The sequence below is a fragment of the Malus sylvestris genome, chromosome 15 (genome assembly GCF_916048215.2).
Source record: "Malus sylvestris chromosome 15, drMalSylv7.2, whole genome shotgun sequence".
Taxonomy (NCBI): domain Eukaryota; kingdom Viridiplantae; phylum Streptophyta; class Magnoliopsida; order Rosales; family Rosaceae; genus Malus; species Malus sylvestris.
The window spans coordinates 7,051,147-7,071,447 of NC_062274.1; the positions used below are offsets into that span (position 1 = coordinate 7,051,147).

Genomic DNA, 20,301 nt, shown 5'->3' on the forward strand with positions numbered 1-20,301 from the left:
ACGACACTTTTATACCTCATCTTTTAAAAATAACAATGTCATATCTCTTCTTATGAATTTGTGCCAATGTCAGACATCCGTCAGTTTTTCTGTTACTTTTTTTATTAAATGCTGACGTGACCCGAGACAGAACCCACGGCGTCAATCACAAGAGACTGAAACCGTTTGTAGGGTTTGTATGGACGACAACGATAAGGAGGCTTGAGCTCACGGCGTCAATCATAAGTGTCTTGAGATTTCAAAATTGGGGAAAACAGAGAAAATGAGATGGATTAGGATCTGCAGGTACATTAGTCGATCATCCCCTCTCCGAAGCATTTCCGGCGACCTGCCAACGGGGACCAGCGGAGTGGCAGCGATTGAATAGAAGGACGACGATGGCGGTGAAGACGGAGACGAACAGCGCGAGGCAATCGAAGAAACGACAGAGAGTTGGCTCTGCAATGACGCCATTGGAGAGAGGGAAACCCTAGGGAGAGAGCTAAGAGAGGAGAAATGTACTGGTTTTGAATAGCCTGATACTACAGTGAGAGGAGAGGAGACATGTGGGTGATTGAAAGGTGCGAGGGAAGCTCGCGTGTGTTTGAGATTAGAATTGGGACAGCTAGTTATGAGGGAAGTTGAGGATCGCTTTGGCGCCCCGAAGCTTGAATGCTGCTCGATCGTAAGCCTTGGCTGCTTCAATCGCCGTGTCGAACTGGATCCACTCAGTTTTGTTGGGATGCAAGATTATGAGTGCTGGCTTTCGGAATGGGTTGGCGGGTTTAGGTTGCAGGGAAGGCGGGGAGAGGTGGGTTTTGGGGGGGGGGGGGAGATGTTGGCGTGAGTAAGGAAGGGGTTGGGGGTTGCAGGGAAGGGGAAAGAGAAGGGATATGGGTTTTGGATTTGAGTTGCGGGGAAGGGGTCGGGGAAGATAGGGTGTTTGGTTTTTTGTTTTTTGTTTTTTTTTTGTTTTTTTAAGGGTAAATTATTATTTTTATTAATTTTTTAATAGATTGTGGAATCCAAATCAAGCCATATCATCATTTAACCGAGAAATTCACAACCAAGCTAAGGAATGTATAATGGACCAAATTCTAGAGATGTGGTATGACATTGTCAATTTTAATAGATAAGGTATGATAGTGTAGTGAGACCAATAATTGAGGTAATTTTTTGTCATTTACCCCAAATATATTTATGCATCAAATACAATTAAAAATTAATATAAAAAAAATAGAGATATACAAGCAACAACTACGCCTGTTCCACTACACCAGCATGCTTTCTATGTCATGTATTTGACTTTTATCCTATTTATAAGAGAAATAGATATATTAAAAAAAAATTGGAGCCCCAAAAAATAGGATGTCCTAGGCGGTCGCCTTACTCGGAAGATTATGCCGCGTATCAAAATAAAACTAAGACAACGTCGTCCACAAAATAGAAACATTGGGTTGGGTTTCAGGTCGTCTTCTTCGAATCGCACGAGGCCCCTCTGAGTAGTGAGTACTAGTAAGCAGTAACATACTAACATGGAGCAATTCAAAGGGCAGCCTCGGCTTCCGAAATTCGCCTTGCCGAAACGGTACGACTTAAGGCTGAAGCCAGACCTCAAAGCTTGCAAATTCAGCGGCTCCGTCGCCATTCTCGTCGACATCGTCTCCGAGACCCGGTTCATCGTCCTCAACGCTGCCGAGCTCTCCGTCAATGCCGCTTCCGTCTTTTTCACTCACACAGATTCCTCCAAGGTGTATTATATACTACTGATCTCATCTGATCATCCATGCAATTAACTAGGATGCCTAATTTGAAAGCAGACACTCCTCGATTAATTGTTTTAATTTCCTTTAAGTGCTCCTGCTGTTCTGTTCATGCTTTCAAATAATTAATAACTGGATGGATTGATTATATAAATTCAAGTTATGAAGCACCGATCAATTTATTCAATCCTGAATCGAGGAAACACCAAAGCACATATATATGTACTCTCCGTCTCCGATACGACCACCCGAAACGAGAGTGTTTTTTACCCTACACATTAAACTTTGAAGTGAGGGTTGCGTTCAGGCTTCTATGGATCCACATGCTAAAGTATTGCTGAAGGAAGTGGAAATTTTATTAGAGCTCAAGAATTTATCTGGGTTTACTGCTTGTTAGGATTTCTACTTGTTGGGATAGGAAACAGGTGGAATGACGGAAAAGAGAGAGAACAGTATAGTGGGTGACTTTTGAATTCTTTATCTTTTTCCAAAAATTAGTTTTACATTTTTAAATCTTTTCAAAAATTAAAAGGCATCATTTAATTTCAAGTTAACCAGGGTATTAAACAGGACACGTGGCAAGCTCATTAGGTGACGGTGAGCAGAGACAAAAGTTTAGACTGGTGAGTAGAAATGTTCCCATTTAATTAATGTAATCATTTCAATATTTACTATGTTTTAAAATGAATTGTTATTATCACTCAGTACTACGATTTGGTGATATTCCTCTTTATTTGGAAGTGTTTGAATCTCGTGGATGACAAATTCGATACCAAATTAGGTTGCTCATTGTATGACTTAGTCGAACTCCCCCTCCCCTAGTGTAAAAATATCGATGTACTAAAAAAAAAAGAATTTTTATTGACACTCCAAAAATATCATTTGTACTCCAAATTTTCTATAATTAAAAAAAAAACATTGAAGTATAAAATGAGATTTATGGAGTGCTAATAACATTTTCCATTTTAAATATTTTTAAGGTTAAAAATATAATTTTAATATTTTTCAATTGTAGCATAAATTTTGAGTTTTCATGAATGGCCGAACTCCCCTCCCAAATCCCCGCTCCCCTATCCTTGTTACATTTTTTTTTTTTAACAAACGATATTATTTACACTGAGGGGGAGAGGTGGGTTTAGCCTCACAATGGGTAAGCAATAATGTGGTTCAAACTCACTTTTGACGAGAATCGAACCTAAGATCTGTCACTTACAAGAGAAGAGAAGAGAAATATTATTATACCGTAATACTAAGTGGCATTCTTGCTACATATTAAGATGCTAATTTTTTTTTTTTTTAACAAACGATATTATATATACACTAAGGGGTACAGGAGTGAGCTAAGCCTCACCCTCACATTGGGCTAGTCATCAATAATGTGGTTCAAATTCACCTTGGCAAGAATCGAATATAAAACCTATTACTTACAAGTGAATAGGAATATCACTAACCGTAATACTAAGTGGCATTAAGATGCTAATAATAACATTAATTTTCAACTTTTACTGCCTTGTTTGGAGTACAAGACAACAGTCATTGACATAACCGGAGGAATTAAAGGCTTAAGTGGCTATTGAGATGAGATTTTGCTTTTGGAGTTTGGGGAGACATTCCGATTGGAAGGGGAATTTTGGCTATTTTATTTGAAGGAATTCTGGATGACAAGATGCAGGGATTCCATAGAGTGTAATGCTCCTTGAGTTCCGGATTCGTTATCCTGTTTGTTTATCAACTTTTGATTTTTCAATGTGCCTATTATATTTCAGTGGTAAAATTTGATTTATCCTGTGCAGTATGTATGAGCATAACGGTGAGAAGAAATATATGGCTGCTACACAATTTCAACCGGTTGATCCCAGGCGTTGCTTTCCGTGTTGGGATGAACCTGCTTGGAAGGTCGCTCTCGATTTTTCTCTCTGATAGTTGAATTAGTTGAATAAATCTTGATATATGTTTGTATCTAGTCATTTTGTGAAATCAATATGGATACTTTCGCACTTCTTAATCGCAGCTTTGAGTCTCAGAAGAAAGATAGGTTTTTATGGGATAAGAAATCATTCCTTAAGTTCTTGTTAGATTGTTTTACTAGGATTGTTTGAATTTACCCCATTTATTCTTATCGATTGGAACTTTGATTGGCAGGCTACATTTAAGATTAGACTGGATGACGTTCCATCTGAATTAATTGCACTGACCAACATGCCCATTATTGAAGAAAAAGTGGATGGACATCTGAAGACTGTTTTGTATGAAGAGTCACCTATCATGTCGACATACTTGGTGGCCATTGTTGTTGGGTTGTTTGATTACATTGAAGATCATACATCTGATGGTAAAACTCATACACAACATCTCTTGTTCTGTATTTGTTAGTAACCGTTTCTTGACAGTGTCATATTCCATCTCCTCACAGGAGTCAAAGTGCGGGTATATTGTCAAGTTGGTAAAGCAAACCAAGGGGCGTTTGCTCTGAACTTTGCTGTCAGCGCTCTTGAATTTTACAGAGAGTATGTTTATGGATCTCAAAATAACTCAATGAATCCTTTCTCTGATTTTTTTCCCCTTCCGTGCTTATGTTCAATTGTTTATCATTTGATATGAAATCAATGACAAAAAAAGTTCTACAGTTTCTTTGCTGTGCCATACCCCTTGCCAAAATTAGATATGGTTGCAATCCCTGATTTTTTTGGCGCCATGGAGAACTATGGTTTAGTTACATACCAAGAAACGCTTTTGCTCTTTGATGAACATAACTCTTCAGCTGCCAACAAGTAAATGGTAACATACACATACTGAATGTCAATCTTGTTTTCATAATTTAGCTTCATTCTAGCTATTGTTTTTTAACCTTAACCATTTCATTTTGTTTTTGTGGAAGGTTGCAACTGTCGTGGCACATGAATTGGCACACCAATGGTTTGGCAATCTTGTGACGATGGAATGGTGGACGGATTTATGGCTAAACGAGGCATTTGCATCATGGGTATCACTTTCTTCATTTGTTGTACTTGTTATTTTACATGCTTTTAGACTTAAAGTTCTTGTTTTGACGTCATTAGGTGAGCTATTTAGTTATATAGACATCTTGTTCCCAGAGTGGAAAATATGGACTCAGTTTCTTCGCATTGAAGTTAGTGGGGGTGGGGGTCTTAAGTTGGACGGGCTTGAAGACTCTCATGCCATTGAGGTACGTCAAAGTGGACTAGGTCTTCCACAGATTTTTTATTCTTTGTCTGAAGTTTTATTTTTCGCGGCGTAGGACCTTGATCACCTGCATAACAGGCTTTAAATAGAAATATGCACGTATACTTTCACATTTGTAGTATTTCTTGTACACCTTATTCCCTTTTTTTGGCTAGGTGGATATTAATCGTGCTTCCGAGCTTCATGAAATATTTGATGCAATATGTTATGATAAGGGAACTTCTGTTGTTAGGATACTACAAACCTATCTCGGTGCCGAATGCTTCCAGGTTGGTCTTTTGGTTTGTTAGCAATTGTCCTTGACGACTAAACCAACAATCTTATTTATGAGATTTTTTTTACATTTATTCCATGCAAATTTCCAAAAAATAAAGGCTTCAAGGCATGCAGGATTAAAAGAGGATATATCCTGAAAAATGATTATTCTTTGAGATTTTTGTTCACACGTCTTCTGGTTCGTATTGGTTATCAAATACGTTTCTCATGAAAGTTACAGAGTTAACTGCCTGCTATTTTTTCATGCGTCCAGAGGTCACTTGCTTCGTACATAAAAAAGTATGCTTCATCAAATGCAAAGACAGAAGATTTATGGGCTGCCCTTTAGGAGGGATCGGGTGAACCAGTGAACAAGCTAATGAATTCATGGACACAACAAAAGGGTTACCCTGTTATATCTGTCGAAGTCAAAGATCAGAAATTGGAATTTGATCAGGTTTTTCCATATGTTGCCTTCCTTGAAAATCTTGTTTGACTATCAGATGAAATTCTAAACGAACATCTCAGAGGTCTAATGCACTTTTTTAAAGTTTTTAAATCGTTCATTTAGGTTTTATTCCATGGTACAAAGATCTAATAAGTTGATTAATAAATGGTAGACACAATTCTACTTGAGTGGTTCCCAAGGCAATGGGCAATGGATTGTGCCAATACTATTATGTTTGTGGCTCCTATGATGCACGCAAGAACTTCTTGCTACGAAATAAGTCTGAAACTCTTGACGTAAAGGAAGTTTTGGGTTGCTCCATAGCAAAGACAAGATCGAGTTGGATAAAAGTCAATGTGTATCAGACTGGTTTTTACAGGGTGAAATATGACGAGGAACTTTTAGCTGCTATTGGATATGCTATAGAAAAGAAACACTTGTCTGCAACTGACAGATATGGTAATCACGTTTTTATGCTCACACACTTGTTTATCTCTTCGATAGTGAAATTGGAAGTATTCAGTTCAGTTTTCATCATTTCTTTTCCTTCAACGGGAATTTTGGATGACTCGTTCGCCCTCTGTAAGCTGCTCTTGATTACTGTAATGATCACCTCTGCATTGTGTTAATTTTCCGGACTTATAGCCTTAGTGTAATTCATGTTTTCACCTTTCACTGATATCTTATAAGCTGGCAAGAATTGCAGCTGATGCTGTACCGGATCTACTGGATCTTATTAATCAGTTCTTTCTTGGCCTTTTTCAGTACTCTGCAGAGTAAGCTTGTTCTCTTTTTCTTTTTCTTCCCTCAACTGGCCAAGTACCTAGCTAGATAAAAATTCTTTACGCAGACATCGGTTCTTTAATAAATAAAAATGGGCGTCCAGTTGGTACTGCCTACAATGATATCGTTACATGATTTCATGGCATATCGACAAATTGGTATTCATGCATACTGTCTGGGTAAATACGCTTGTGTGATGACAATAGGGCTGGAGCAAAATGTTTTAACACTCCCAAACTATCCACAATTTTGGTTCTTTCTTTTCGTTTATTTGTATATTTAAATTTGGTTTTGTTTCCAGGAAGCTTGGCTGGGAGCCTAAACCGGGTGAAAGCCATTTAGATGCAATGTTGAGAGAAGAAGTTTTAATTGCCCTTGCTGTGTTTGGACATGGCCCGACAATAAACGAAGCAAGTAGGCGTTTTCATGAATTCTTAGATGACAGAAATACGCCTCTTCTTCATCCTGACATAAGAAAGGTTTGTTTTGTTGTAAACCATTAATTAAACACCTTTTAATTCTCTGTTGATCATCATTATTAGTAACTCTTAATTCTTGCACTGCAGGCAGTGTATGTGGCAGTAATGCAAAGAATAAACATGTCTGACAGATGGGGCTACGAATCTCTTCTTAGAGTTTACAGAGAGACTGATCTGAGCGAGGAGAAATCTCGCATTTTAAGTAATACTACAGATTAATTTGTACAATTAAGGATGTTGATCCAACATCTGAGTTTGTTATGTCGTTGGAATAATAATGTATCTGTTTGTGCCTGTAGGATCACTAGCATCTTGTCCAGATCCGAACATAACACTGGAAGTTCTCAACTTTTTGTTGACTTCTGAGGTATTTCTGATTGTCTCTCTTAATTGCAGGTTTAAATTGTAATTAGGTACCACAACATTAGAGTATCTCAAACCAATTGTGATTGACGATACTGGGTTTAATCCCATCGATTGCCATCTATGTATATAGGTACGCCATCAGGATGCTTCCGCTGTGCTGTCCTCAGTTAGTAGGGAAGGACGGGAAACAGCTTGGACGTGGCTGAAGGTAACTCTCAATACCACTAGTTTCTAATGAGCATGCATACTATGAAATGTACGTACCCACATTCATGGATTTGGTTTCTTTCCTGGTCTTGTTAATATGGTTCATTTTGCCTTCGGGGATGATATCCGAAACACAGGATAACTGGGAGCACATGTCAAAAACCTTGTGTTCTGGATTTCTAATTACTCAGATTGTCAGTGAAATTGTTTCACCGGTTCGTTCTCTCTCTCTCTCTCTCTCTCTCTCTCTCTCTCTCTCTCTCTCTCTCTCTCTCTCTCTCTCTCTCTCTCTCTCTCTCTCGAAACTTTTAATTGTTCTCGTATCTGGGGCCTTGTATCCTTGTGTAATTACCTTCCTTGCTACGCAGCTAGCGTCATTTGAGAAGGTTAAAGATGTAGATGAGTTCTTCAAAGTCCATCGTATCCCCTCGATAACTAGAACCTTGAAGCAGAGCGTTGAGCGGGTGTGTTGAGGAAAACTCATAGTACATTGAGGATCTAACTCAAAAATTTCACGGCAAATAGACTTTACCTTGTGGAAATATTCGGCAATCGTCATGTCTCGTTGGGCCACTGATAACAACTCGTTCTCGAGAAGCTGGAGTCTTGTATCGTTCCTCTTTGAAAAGAGTGTGGCGAAGGTATCCCACGCTTCTTTTGGTGTCTTAGCCTTCCGTATGTGCTCCAACATGTCATCCTCAACTACGGTTTTTAGGGCGAACATGGCTTTCCCTGCCTTGATCTTCCACTTTCACAGAGCGCCGTTGGTGTCCTCTTCCGGCTGCGTAACTTCATTACCGCCGACGACATCCCAAAGATCTTGGCCTTGTAGGTAAGACTCCATACACGTCGCCCATGTGTTGTAATTTTTGTTGTTCAACTTTTTTATTCCTCCAACAACTTGAAGATCTCCCATCGTGTCAGCAGAACTTCGATAAGCCGAACAAGACTAGTCAACAATCTTGCGAAGTACTAAACTTCTCACGATTCTAAAAAGCTTCACTAGAAACGGTCCCTAATCGTACCGCTCTGATACCAATTGTTGAGGAAAACTCAGAGTACACAACTCTAACACAAGTGTTGGAGAGACAACATAAGTAAACAAATTACTTGTATTACACACACAAAATATTACAACACTCACAAGGACACAACTTTAGAAGCAATGACACTCACTCGCTTTCTAAAGACACTCTAGATCACTCACACTCCTACAAGACTATTCTTACTTCTTCTTGATTGGTTATTTCTTGATTGATTGGTTGCATAGCACCACACCCATATTTATAGGCATGTTTGCCGACTTCACTAGCACTTTCTAGTGCATATTCATGCACACACTGCACTGACATACAAGCCATTCTTAATAGCCGACTTTATTACTTGGCTAAGAATGCCCATCTAGATTATTCTTTAGGCCTCGTTTGGCAGGTCGGACTGTACTGACTATTTCTGTCTGATAGTATAAATAGTCACCGAATAGTACTGACTAAATTAGTCAGGCGTTTGGTGCAGTATCAGACTATTAACCGTATTATTTATACAGTGTTTGGTATTATATCGGATAGGAGAATCAAACTTAAAATAAAATTTAAAAAAAAACAGAAATCATCTATTTTCCCAGATCTCTCCTCTGCAACCCCCAAATCCCTCCCTCTCTCCATTCTTTTTCTTCGTCTGCTCCACCATTTTCTGCACCAGCATCGACCACTCCAGCTACAACTTCTCCAAATCCTCCACCTCCTCCTCCGTCGCCTCCCTCAAATCCTTTAAATCCTCCATCTCTCAGAACCCCCAAATCTACGACCTCTCTGAGATCCGCTCCGCGACCTCCAACTTCGTCCCCCACCACCGCTTCTCATCCTCCTCTTGGCGCTGCTCCATCCGCTCCGAAGATGCTATCGTCTTCCAGCGCAAGTCCCGCAACCCGAAGAACCCAAGCTACACCATCCTGTCGTCGTGGCTCTCCCGGATGCAGATCGCTACCGACCTCGCCCACGGCCTCGATTACATCCACCACTGCTCCGGCCTTGACTCTACATTCGTCCACAACCACATCAAGAGCTCCAGCATCATCGTCTCCGAGTATGACCACCTTGTGCTCGGCGCCAAAATCTGCTACTTCGGTACAGCAGAGCTGAAAATGGTAGAGTTGGTCGAGTTCGAGAAGGCGAGTGAGAAGGGTCGAGTTCTAGAGGGCGAGAGAGAAGGGGTCGAGTTCGAGCGGAGAGCGAGCGGAGAGGAAGGAGAGCGAGGCCGACTAAATTATACCGTGAATTTAGACGGTATAAGCAGTCGGGTAAGCGCCGGATAAAAAACGTGGGCCCGGATTATTTAATCCGGTGCCTATTTAATCCAAACAACACCAAACACCGTACACCGTATTATTAGTACTATCCGGTGCCTTATACGGTGTGCCAAACAGGGCCTTAGTGTTTTAGATTACTCTAGAATTTGGTTTGTTAACCAACTTCTTATTCTAGAGTTATGTAGGAATTTATGCACAAATAAACTGGGCTTAATTAAATATGGGCCTTTTGGGCTGGTGTTGATTCTTCAACAGGGTGTGGATCAATGCCAAGTGGGTTCAGAGTGTTAAGGGTGAGAAAGATCTTGCCGATGTTTTGAAGGAGTTGGCACAGGAAATACTAGCTTTGATAGAAAAAATGGGTCTGGATTTTCCTCAGTTATTATGCAAGTTACATATTTTCCTAAAGAAGAATAATGGGACATGGATAAATATAAATGCACTGTCAAATTATAAGACTATATTTTCGAGACACATAATTTTTGATCTATTTCATAGAGAGACAAAACTTATTCATGTGGCAGGTGATGTCATGGTTGCTTTTTTAATTGTCGTATTTGCATCCTTAGATTTACTAAACTAGACAGCTAAATCGGTCAATCGATATGCTGACCTCACTCGGAGTGCGTTGGTGTGAAAGTTGAGAATGCAAACCCTACGTGCTATAACCGAGAGAACTAAAAAATCGAATGAAACAAGTGACTTGCATGTGAAGAAAGTGACATATTAGGGTTTAGGTGTCGAAGGGGATGCATGCTTATGAAAGGGGCTGCAAGTTTTGCACATAATTAATCCCAAAAATTGGTGCGTTAGTTCAAATTAAGGTTAAACTTTCCACGTCCGAAGAAATATTTAAGCAGTGTCGACAGAGGTGAAAAAAGGAGTGCCTGGAGTGAAGATGAGTATCATTTCCTTTGTCGTCGTCTTTGAGGAATTCAGGTGGGCAGGGGAGAGATCCGTCAACACAAGCAATCAAACGGTGGCTCTTCAAAACTAGAACGATCTCAGGAAGCAGAAAGGAAGACGGTCAGCAGCAGGAGGATTGGTAGAAATGGTTGACGCGGTGGGACACGCTTGCAAGGGTAAGCAGGATCGGAAAAAAAGACGGTGTGAAAGAGGCGTAGGCAGAGAAGACGACTGAAGTGAACGGCCTCGATAACTCATCAGAGGCATAAGGTGTGTATTATATAATCATGCTGTACAATGAATACATTTGATACATGTGATATATTGAGTTGATGAGATACATCTGTACAATCGAAGACTAAAAACATCTGATACAATGAATGATGATTCTATCGTTTTATCACCTGGCAGGTGACGAAAGAATTGTTTGTCATAAGCTCGACTACAAGTACGCTGTCTCTGGAAAGTGATGACAACATGAACGATAAAGCTAGCAGTTTTCAATGTGCAGAGACATCGAAATGGAACCCAAAGCACGCTGTCTTCAGATTTCTCAAAGTTCAGCCACGAACCATTGCCATCTGCCATTTTCTTTTCGAGGACACTATTGGTCTGGTTCAAGAAATCAGGAGCTTACGATCCCTGAACCCGTCAGTTCTACCTGGTCACTTAGCATAGTGTTTCTATTCCAGGTGGTTCTTCTGTGCTCACTACATTCAGCAACAGATGACATTCTCAGATCTGAACATTTTGGACAGCCCCAACCCGGATCACTACGTTATGAAAACCAGTGCATTATCACATAGTGCATCATAAAACTTAGCATACAAAAGCTTGAAGCATAGCTGCCCGTAGACCACTTTTGGATGCTATTTTATCTTGGAACATACTGAGAGAGGATCTCACAAGTTCATAAACCTGAGCGACCGCTCTGCAAATTTTCTTCAAGAACTTATAGATGATGTGAGCCGATGGCGGACATAATTGCAAAATTGAACTTTGACTGACATGCTCATAAGTCACAGTGCAGTCCAGCATCTTTCCAAGGAAAGCATCGGTTAGCCAGAGTACATAGTGAATTTCCCTGTGTATTATATATATCATCAGAACATGTAAAAAAAAATTAGAGCTGCAAAATGACTAGAAAACATGCCGTAGAACATTTCTTTTGACAACAAGAAGTACATAGATTGGTAGTAAGGCCATCACTCACCGCCATCCAATGTAAGAAAGTTTTACTTTTTCAGATCAACAGCAACAACACACCTTTGGTAAAATCTATGGTTCAGGCACAACAGCTTTATCTTTATATTGGTCGCCCTGAAAAGGTTGCAGGGAACCCCACGATCTTCCAACTTTCAGTTTGACATGCAACGGAACTGGACAACGAGTACTTAAATTAGGTACAGCAAACAAATGTCCTCAAATTGTCGAGCATTAAGCAATGTTCCAGAAACTTTAGAATTATACCACGAAGCGAAACAGCATTTTCCATGCTCGTCTGTAGCAGCAAAGCAGCCTCATTTATCACAACAGGATCAACTTCCAGTACTAATTCATCATGCACCTGGTTAGAAACAACCAACAAACATTGTTACATGAGTTGCCATGTAAATGAAGCAAAATTATATTTAATTAACAAAGCTAACAAGATGTTAAATATTTTAGTTTATTAATATCTTCCTCTACTTTTCAAATTGACCAAAGAACATAAAATTATAGAATTGTAAACAGAATTTCCAAAACCAACCTGTAATAAAATTCAGCAGCGGCCCTTCAGTACGTGTAACTTTGTTGCAGGGTGAGAAGAAGAATCAGGCCTTTCAACACCTTCAACTATCACGGAATATATATATTTATCATTGCAATCTTAATTATGTCAGCAGCAGATCCCTGTGAAAGGAAGACATCAGAGAAAAATACTACACTTTAGTGATTACCCTTAAACACCCACACTCCTCATCCCCACAGAAGGGAGGGAAAAAGTCATACCTGACTGACATATAGAATTCACAGCTTGTCTCTGAGCCTTCGACTTTTCTTTACTATTCCCAAGTTTTATTTTTGACATAAAGCGCTTTCTTCCCTGAAGGGTTTTGATGTATCTAGGCACAATAATGCACATAATGAACAGTTGAATAGCTTCAAATAAATGTTTACAGCATTGTATTACAAGGGAACTAACAGACTCTTCTGGAATCCCATCTGTTGTGATTGGCTCATATTTTGAGCTGGCAACAATGAAGTGGCATATGTTTGCTTTCGATGGAAATATCACATGGGGTGGGCTGCAAAGTAAAAGCAAAAGTAGACAACAAGTCAAATGTCTTTCGGCTAATAAACTAAACAAAGAAAAGTTTGGTAGACATTATCATGATCAAAGACACAATGATGATGCTTGTAAGAAAATAGAAAAAGGTGGTTGCTTTTGCTTTTATGATTATGAAGAAATGTGATGATGGCTTGGCCTTTATTTAATGCAAGGAAATGCTTGCATTATGAGTGATGCAAGGAAATGCTTGCATTATGAGTGCTTGCAGAGGGACAATGTTTGCATCAGGAAAGCATCCAAGATGGAGAGAGCATTCGGCTCTCCCATGAGAAAGGTTGAACATGGGTTGAGAGAAAATCAAGAGAGTTAGAGTGAAAAGTATTCTAGTGAAAGAACTTTTGGGGTAGAGTGAGGCTATTGGGAAAATTCTATGAGTGGGTGTGCAAGAGATTCGAGATTGGGTTATGTTGATTTAACTCATGTGTACTTTTACTGTTATTCATAGTGAAGAGCAATATCTCTCCGGGGACGTAGGCATGTTTTTGTTGAACCTCGTAAATTTCTTAGTGTCTTTATTTCTTGTATTTTATTCTGTTCAACTGAGTGTGATTTTGTGAAATTGTAATCTGAATCTCGTTTCCGCACTAACGAACGGACTTAAGCACAACACTATCATGGTGAAGACATCACCATGGGGATTACTAAGGAGTTCAATGAGTGCAGAGTCTTTAGAGAATGTGTCATCAGCCGCAATTCTATCTGAGAATAATCTGCAGTTAACAGTAACCAGTTGTCCTGCAGTAGAATAGCAACAATAAATCAATTAACGTACACCATGGAGTCATAAATCCATCCCCTTCTCCTAGTTAATATCCCACAAAAAAAGTCCTAATCTGAACATATGACAATACTGTACCAACCCTCACCCACATCCTCATCTACTTGAGAATTTTATTGACTTTATGGTATATGATGAGTAGATTTTATATTATATATTTTACCCTAATCTTAGTATATTTTGGTTAATATTTTGGAAGAATTTTGATGCTTTGAATTGTATTTTCAATATAGGACTTTTGACTTCCTCTGGAGCAAAACAGGATCATATGGACAAATTTTGGAGTAATTCAAGTTGGAGAACATTCATGAGTCAATTAGCTTGATCGTATCAAAATTTGGGATGTTTCCACCAAGCGATTATTTTCTGGAGATAAAATAAAGGAACGATGCGCGGTGCTGGAAAATGACGTTTTTTGGCTTAAATTACGTTTTTGGAACCCAAGATGACCTCGGATGGGTTCGTGGCCTTCTGGAGAAGTGTTCAAAATATTCCAATACTAGGCCGGTTTTGGAGCAACTTATGGGTCCAAAACGTGGCTGTTCAGATTGTAGACGAATTTTACCATTTAATTTAGGGTTATGTTTCCTATTTTATTTGATTATTAATTTTAGTTTCCTAGGGGGAATAAATGACCTGTTTTTAGGGTTTGTGTGGTGGCTTAGCAGATATATTGCTTGGCCGTCTACAGTTTTTCAAGACGCTTTATTTTATGCAATTTTGAAGACAGAGAGAATTGCTAGGGTTTTGGAGATTTTCTACTTGAAGGTGTTTTCAATCATTTTCTTAATAATATTTTCTATGATTCTAATTATGAATATGCGTAACTAATTTCTTTTGCTAGGGCGAAGCCTTGAGCCTTAGCATGAATATGTGATTTTTATTTAATTGCTTATGATTGATTGCATGTATACTTTGAATTGTTAATCACCGGGATAAAAACTATCTAGTTGTCTTAATGCCTGATCACCATTAGGATCTTTAGAAAAGTAATTTGATGCAATTTTGGTCGGAAGGTTCCCTGAAATTGACGTTGACTTCTTGTGATTAATAATTGTAATTTCACTTAAGATGAACACCACGTCTTAAGGGTTGCATGGTTTTTCAAAGGATTTTCATAAAGCATAATGAGTCTTTCATGTTCAGATTTGATCTGAACGTCCGGACGGGTTGCATGTTAGATATACTTAATATGTTGGAGGTTCCAAGTAGAATATGAATTAGGAAAATCTAACCTTCAAAGTAGCATGTGTAGATCATAAGTAATTGGTAAAAGTTCATAGGATTGCTAGGTGATGGTGGAACCCTAATGCTTTTTTAATTTGATTGCTCCCAAAACTGTTTTCTTTTCCCTCTAGTTTTTAATTTTGTAGAGTGTCTTATTTTTATTAGTTAAATTCGTTTTTTAATTTAAGTAGGTTATAAAATCAATCATCTCAATTTCTACCTTACAATAATTAATTGAAATTTGGTTTGTTTCGAATTATTTAATAATTCCTATGGAGAACGACTTTGCGAGATCCGTTTATACTACAACAACCTTGTGATTCTTGCAAGTATAATAGAAGTTTTTAACCCGTTTACATGAGTAGTAAAATCCCTATCAGTATAAATATAATAATAACACACAAATGGCCTTCAAAGACATGAGCAAGCTGATCGTTACCTGAGTAGGAATGAAGTAATCACGAGCATTGATGTTCAATTGATCAACATCAGTTTCGTTTCCATTTCCATCCTTATTTATTTTAAAGTCAACCATATGTTCAACACAATGCATAAATCAAAAAGAACAAAATGTGATATTATAGTAATGATTAAATCTTGTTAACGACTGAAGGAGAGGGAAGAGAGAATAAAACGACTCATGGAAAACCCAAACCTGGCGATTTGGTTCCTCCATTAAAGGCGACCAGTTGCTGTTGATGTTTGGAGCCAATGACCATTCTGTGTCCTCACAGAGCCTACCCAGTGAACAAATTGATTCCAATGTACAGTTTAAAAGTTTTGCCAACCTACGATGTTCCTTAATGGGATGCTCATCCCTGAAATGAAATCGATTATAGGATGCTCATCCATCAAAACAATGAGAAGCTGATGCCACAAAATCAAGAGATTCAAATGTGCAAGCAAGAATACTTTAATACCATCTCCTTCAAGTGTTCAATATTCAAACAAAACAATCTAAATGGGATGGAAGCCTCTATGGAATCAAATAACTAAATGGTAATCCTATTCCCTTGAGTATTTATATTTGAACAGCTAATTCACACCTGAGAGGGGTAAGGTTACGAAGTACGATAGAAGAAAAGAAGTCTCCCTAATACCTTAATAAATCCAAGCAGTGCTTGTCCGTACTTGGATGTTGTTTCCCCTTATTGCGGCCCTCTGGTATGGGCAGCTTTAAGTGTCCATACATACATTGGCAATATCTGCTGCCGAAGATAACGAAAATTTCATGCCAGCCAACTTATAGGCTTCCTTCTCAAGCTGCCCTAGCTTTTTTCCTAACACCTTGCGTGCTTGTAAGCATCCCTCCATGTCAAGACCCACTCCCCAGAGCTCCATGTCGGCAAGAATATTAACCTAGCATACAAATAAGCAATAAGCTATTGTCGAAGTGGTTGGGTTGGGTACTGGTTCTCAAGCACCCAACTAAACAGTGGTCATGCATTTAAAAAAAAAACAAACAATAGCAATAATGTAAACCTCAAATAAAATGAAGCTCCCTCACAAAAAATTAAGTCAGATGCTATGAAAGTAACTTACCAGCGGGAATTCAATATCTAGGAGGGCTTCAGTAAGGTCTTCAGCAACAAGTAACTTCCAAAGAACAGAACATAAGGCTCGTTTTTTTGCAGCCCGATGGCAGCGACTGTTATGTGCAGCTCTTCGCATCTGATTCTTCCACTTGCCATTCCGATTAGCAGCTGACGCAGCTTCACTGGATAACCTTTTCTTAACTTCCTACAAATCGTTCTAAAATCTTCAAATGCAAATTCAGTAACGATGAACATGTAAATATTGAATGAAAGAATTATAGTTAAACACTTCTGCCTTTAAGAAATGCTTTGATTGAAATGATGAAGTTCCTTTTTTATCTTACCTTTTCCAGGTTAGGATTAGAGCTTCTCTCCTCATCAGGCCAAAGAACCCAGGGCACGATGCACATGTCAATTCCATCTTTTATATGAACTGGAGGCAACAATAAAAACGAGCTGTCTATGATTTCAAAACAAGCACTTTTCCCTCCAAGATTCTGACAGCCAAATCTCTGAGTATGAACTGCAGGACTTTTAAGTGCCTGAATCTGAACTTTCAACTTCCAAGTAAATTTTCTAACACCTCTTTTCCCCATTATTTTGCCAATTCTATTCCATCTGCATCTAGCCATCTCCAACAAATCATCAAGAGGTAACACATTACTTCTATTGCCGGATCCATTCAAATTCAAGCATTCATTTTTACCGCTGTCTGACCACACTAGATCCTTGGGAATATTGACATAGTACACAGGAGAGTTTTCCCAACAGATGGCTATGCCATGTATTTCAAAGGGCGCAACAGAATTCAATTCCGATCGTTTGTTGTAGTGAATATCAAAATAGAACTCTCAGATGGATCCCCAGAGATCCAAGAAGGAATCAAAACCGCCAAGAGTTTTAACTGCATGAATAGGGCCTTTCCCACAAGCATTGCTTTTATAGCTAGAGGACAAATTCTCCCTTTTGCAGCGTTTCTGTTTTTCAAGAGCAAGAGAGTCCTCAGATGCCCTAGTTCTATCAATTAAGCTTTGTAACTCAACCCGGTCAGTCAAATCAGTACTTTTCGTTTGATCCATCGCAGCAGTAAGATAATCCAGCCCTCGAAGATTTACTTTAGAATTGTCAGGACTAGACTTAATTTGCATGACACCAGTTGACTTTACTTCTGCAGCCTTTTCAGAATGAACCCTACCTTCCAAAGATGCTTTAGCAGCGTACTCTGTGCTGCGCTCTACATTAGGGAAGCTACTAGTGGAGTTATCACCAGAGGAATTTCCTTCTCCTTGCATACTGGGACTTCCACCACCAGTTAAAAATACCGGTCCAGAAAACTGTGGGACATCCAATCCAAGAGCTTTAAAAGAGGCAACTCTTGCCTCTTCAGCTTTTTCAAGAACTATTTTGTGCGCCCCATTCTTGATCTTCTTTGCTACGCCTACTTGGATGCGCCTTTGAGCTGAACCTTCTGCAGTCATATTATCAACTTACCAATATTAGGAAAGAATGCAGGAAAAATACGCAATAAAATCAAAATAACTTTAAGAAATAGTAAAATAAGTTATAAAAGAAAAGTGGGCAAAAACTCATCTTCGTAAAATGAAGTACATAAACTATAGAGCTAGAACCATCCATATGAACAAATATTATCACAATCCCGCTGGCAAACAAGCATATGAAACAAATGCATCTGAGCAAACTTACATGCATTTAGAAAGCTAATTGTTGTACAATACTTGACTGGAAAGAGTACCGTTGTGCATTTCATTGAAAGACCAGAAAGAGATTCGCGTTCAAAAAAAGGTCTTGGAATTAGTTATCACACACTAAAATTTGCCTTCTTAGGCAGAATTCTTTTCTGTAGTTACTGGTTTGTAATGTTACATAAACTCAATTCCTTTTTTAAAGGTCAAAGAGAATGCATGGAGTAAGCTAAGAAACACACTTCGGGGTTTCAGAATGTCTCCAAAGCAAAGAAATGCTAAGAACTAAGCTAAGAAACAATTATTTCTTAATAGTCCTGGTAACCATCACAAATCAAACATAGTTTAGAAGAACATGATCTTATCAGGACATCAGATGATATTAAGATATCATTTACCAGGAACTTATCATAGGAAACTGAGAAGCCGTGTACTAAAATTAGAATCTTATATGCATCACCTTGTTCGTTCCATGATGAAGATTCAAAAAGAGCTTTGACTATTTCAGGGATGGACGCTTCAGCAATTGCTAAAGGAGTACGCAAGCCAGCTTTATAGAGTGCCCTCGCTCGAGAACCCTACAGATCAGCACATACCATTTACAAATAAATATATAAACATTACTGTTGAGCATATGTCAGGTATCAAAAGGAGGTTACGAATGTGACTGTAGTTCACACACCTTGATATATGGAATTGTAGTAAGCTCTACAATCTCTGCTCTCACTCCAAATGAAACACGATTTTGGAACTTGCAAACCAAGCCCTCTAAATCATGCCATCCACGCCTCTCACAAAACATGGTTAACCATAGATGCAAACCTTTCTCTTGTAAGGCCTGCACCATACCTCTGGCCATTTTGAAAGCTTCACATACCTCAGTGATAGCAGCTTCCTTCACCACAGATTGAAGAGTTCACATTTAGCAAGGCAGAAGTCAACAAATCTCACAATATCCCATAAATAAATAAATCTAAACTGATAGATACCTTTTTTTTATTTTTTGGGGAAACTTCGACGGAGTAATTTTATTGATAACAAAAAAATAAGTTACACCTAGTTTGGGGAGACAAACTTTACCCCTCAAAAAACAAAGACAACAAAAAGGAATACACAAAAAAAGGGGGACCTAAATCTTACCCTTCTAGAAACAAAAAAAGAGAATGCATACAAAGAAAAAAGGGGGGGACATAAACCTTATCATTCTATAAACAAAAAACGAGAATGATACAAAGAAAAAAAGGGGGGGACATGAAACCTAACCCCTCTAAAATCAAACCTAAAGGTCTAAACCTGCAAAACAAGTCAAATGACATCATAAAGTTAGGAGAAAACAAGAAAGTGAGACAAATCTAGATGCTGACATGCACATTAATTTGAGAAGTGGTAATCAGACAAGTCAACATAGTCTAAAAACATAGTAGCATGAACAACCATTGAAGAAGAATCATGCCATGTAAAACTGATAGATACTCGAAAAAGAAAAAGAACAAAAATTTAAATGACAAGACGAAAGGAACAAAATGCATGTCACCTCCCATGTGCGTGTGTATAGATGGTTGATTTCTTTATATCGAGTTCATTGAAGAGGTGAAGTCAAAGTTGATTTGATGCTACAATTATATTGTTTTCATTTCGATTTAGGTGAATAAGTAGAAAGTTTATATAAAAATAATATTATTTACTCTAATTCTATAAAGTTTAGTGAGTAGTACCAATGTGAAAATCCAATTATGATTTTTCCTCTTTCTTTTCTCTTATTTTACTTATAAATTAGTAAACGAGCTATAATAAAGGTATCACCAATAGAGGCTTTATCCTTTACGAGGATACTATATTTTAAGCCTCAATGAGAAATAGGGAGAAAAAATGTGTGTGATTAATATTTATCGTTTAACATGTTGCAATTAAGTATGCCATATATAAACAACCGAGCTTTATTGTCCTTACTTGAACAACTAAACAGTATTCCATGATTTCTTTCGCTCAAAGTAAAGCATATATGCCCCCTAATAGAATCCACATTTT

At 38.5% G+C, this 20,301-nt stretch overlaps 1 long non-coding RNA gene and 1 pseudogene across 1 annotated transcript; one reads left to right on the forward strand and one right to left on the reverse strand.

Moving 5' to 3' along the window:
* Positions 1–857: 857 nt before the first annotated feature.
* On the forward strand, positions 858–11,975 carry LOC126603459 (aminopeptidase M1-like; annotated as a pseudogene).
* On the reverse strand, positions 7,082–7,904 carry LOC126603460 (uncharacterized). The gene is made up of 2 exons (XR_007616258.1): positions 7,791–7,904; positions 7,082–7,732 (listed from the first exon to the last, which is right to left on the reverse strand). It is a non-coding gene; the product is annotated as an uncharacterized LOC126603460 (long non-coding RNA).
* Positions 11,976–20,301: the final 8,326 nt, after the last annotated feature.